This window comes from Felis catus, chromosome B3 (genome assembly GCF_018350175.1).
Source record: "Felis catus isolate Fca126 chromosome B3, F.catus_Fca126_mat1.0, whole genome shotgun sequence".
Classification (NCBI taxonomy): Eukaryota; Metazoa; Chordata; class Mammalia; order Carnivora; family Felidae; genus Felis; species Felis catus.
The window spans coordinates 88,402,163-88,405,266 of record NC_058373.1 but is presented as its reverse complement, the minus strand read 5'-3'; the positions used below and the strand labels follow the sequence as shown (position 1 = coordinate 88,405,266).

General features: G+C 36.6%; 1 non-coding gene across 1 annotated transcript; it reads left to right on the top strand.

The window, feature by feature from the left end:
• The first annotated feature begins 482 nt into the window (after positions 1–482).
• On the top strand, positions 483–567 carry TRNAG-UCC. The gene has a single exon. It is a non-coding gene; the product is annotated as a tRNA-Gly (tRNA).
• Positions 568–3,104: the final 2,537 nt, after the last annotated feature.

The window sequence follows — 3,104 nt, the reverse complement described above, 5'->3', positions numbered from 1 at the left end:
CATCCAGGAAGAGGTTTCAAGTAAGCAAATGCATGCATAGATCTGGAGCTCAGAGGAGAGGTCTGGCTGAGGATGTAAATATGGGAGTTATCAACAACAGATGGCATTTAAAATCATAGAAATAATAAGAACACCTAGAGAGAGAGTTTAGAGGGAATAGGAGAGCTCAAGACATAGTCCAGAAGTGCAGCACTTAGAGTAATGAAAGCCTACAAAGGAAGCTGGTAAGGAAGAAGGAGAGCAGGGAAGATGTCTGAAAAAGGAAGAAGGGGCCAGCTGCATCGATGATTTTTGAGAAGTGGAGCAAGATGAGAGTAAAGTACCACCAGCATCAGGGAGATGTCTGGGGACCTTGATAAAAGCAGTTTCTGTGGAACAGTAGAACTAGAAGAAAGCACAGTGGTTTTAGGAGTGGATTAAAGGTGAGAAAGTGAAGTGAGGCATGTAGAAGACTTGCATGTAGAAAAGAAGCAAAGAGGGACGCCTGGGTAGCTCAGTCGGTTGAGCGTCCGACTTCCACTCAGGTCATGATCTCACGGTTCGTGGGTTCGAGCCCCACTTCAGGCTCTGTACTGACAGCATAGAGCCTGGAGCCTGCTTCTAATTCTGTGTCTCTTTCTATCTCTGTTCCTCCCCTACTCATGCTCTGTCTCTCTCTCTCCTTCAAAAAATAAATTAAAAAAACATTAAAAAATTTTTTGAAGCAAAGAAGGGGGAGGGCAGATAGAGAAGATGTGGGATCAGGAAAGGGTTTTCTTTCCTTTTTTTCCCCCCTTAAGATGGACACTTACATGCCATAAAAACTAAAACTTAGTGATTAAAGCATGCTTGACTTATCCCTGCTCTAGGCCAGTGGCTTTCAAACTACTTTCAACAGAAGTCTGGATTTCTGGGACGGTGCTTTGTGGCTGCTTCAAGAAGCTGGGCAGCTCTCCCTCCTTACAACAAAAGTAACTCAAATTTAACCCATTTCATATATGGGGCTTTAGAATAAGATGTCATTTGCAAAATCGCTGATCTAAGGAGAGCATAGGGCAGCCAAAATACCTACCCTATTGGCCTATTAGATGACAGAACAACTGATGAATCCATATATGGCATGTGTTCTTAATTATGTCACATAATGGCTCTTCAGGCAAAACATGATAAATTATATCTGTAGCAAAGTCTCAGGATGCTAAACAAGTTTGTCATTGTTTCACTGTCTCTTGGCAGTGATGAATTAAGTAGTTTCTCTTACACTAAATTATTCAGGAGCTTCAGTATACTCAAACCTTGATCTTCAATAATTTTAATTAATATATCCCACAGTCAATAGGTTTGATAACCTTGACACATCTCAAGCCTGTTTTAAGAAAATTGACAAAAAAGTAGAAAGGAAAGAAAATTTCATATAGATCTTCACCGCTGTACAGACTAACTCTTTATGTACTTGGTAAACACAACTTTTTCATAAGGAAATTTCCTGAGTTTTAGATATGCCAAATAAAAGACTTCAGCATTAAGGGCAGGGTTTATTTTTTTAACCACTTGTAAAAAACAATGAGTGGGATAATGGGGAAAATGAATAGATTTGTGAGAAATTTGTTGCTAAATTAATTAAAAATTATTTTTCCAAAAGATATTTATAATGTTTATGACCTTCCATAAATCGTTATTATGAATTCATTGTGTAATTAAAAATTTGCACTGATTTAATATTATACCACTATGGCTCTGTTTCTCTACAACAGGATTGCTCAACTTCAGCACTATTAACATTTTGGGCTGAATAAATCTTTGTTGTGAGGGACTGTCTTCTATATTGTACAGCATTAAACAGAAGTGCTGGCCTATATCTGCTAGATGCTAATAACACTTCTCTCCCTAAAGTCGCAGCAACCAAGTATGTCTCCAGACTTTGCCAAATATCCCCTTAAGGTCAAAATCACTCCCACTTGAGATTTTGCTCTATAAGATAATGTGACTTCTTATTCTGGAGTTAAGCTATTATTTTCATAATTCCCAGGAAGACACTTGAGCTCTAACTGAACAGAATAAAGGTATTGTGACATTCGGACTCAAACGTTCATGTAACTATAATAGAGGGAAGTAAATACATCTCAGATGTGACTACACAGCATGACAAGTGGCTCAAAAACCCATGCATAAAAGTATAAAATCTAAAACAAGGTTGGTGCCTTATAATCAAAGCTTCATCATAAAAGATCCAGTTATTGACCTTCATGTGAGGAAAATGGTAAATAAGAGCACTTTTTAGAGTGCTGCTCTAAGTCCTTCCATTAAAATCAGCCATGTGGCAAAGTTACATGAAAAACCTTGTCAAGACATTAAAGGAAGGCAGATCATGTTTGGCTGTATTCATTTTAAATGTTGCTGTGTATTATGTTTCTAGTTTTTAAATGAAATGCCAGTGAGAAAAATACTAAAAGGGAAATTTTTAAAGGTGGAGCTAAGCTGCCACCTAGAGAATATAGAAATGGCAGCATCTTAGCCTTCTACACATTACTGCATGAACAATATTGTCCTCTTAACTAAAAACAGATCAGATTCAAAATTTCAAAACTAAGGTGGATCCTGAGAAACTTAACAGAAGACCATGAGGGAGGGGAAGAAACAAACAAAAAAAAGAGGTTAGAGAGGGAGGGAGTTAAAACATAAGAGACGCTTAAAAACTGAGAACAAACTGAGGGTTAATGGGGGGTGAGAGGGAGGGGAGGGTGGGTGATGGGTATTGAGGAGGGCACCTGTTGGGATAAGCACTGGGTGTTGTATGGAAACCAATTTGACAATAAATTTCATATTAAAAAATAATAATAAAAATTTAAAAAAAAACAAAATTTCAAAACCAAGGTGAAATTCTAATGTCATACTTTTTTTAAGTTAGTTAATCATTCATAAAATGTTGAACTTAATTTTCTTTGTTGTACTTTAAAAATTTTTAAAGAGTGAATTAAAAGAGATAATATTTTATAAGTTCAAAAGAATTCTAAGGTGGTCATTGCTGAACAATAGAAGGGTGCCTACACAGAAAATAATATACTATTAATGCTGCAATAAGGACTTGATCAAAATTTGAAGTGTTTTTTTTTAATTTCCAACTA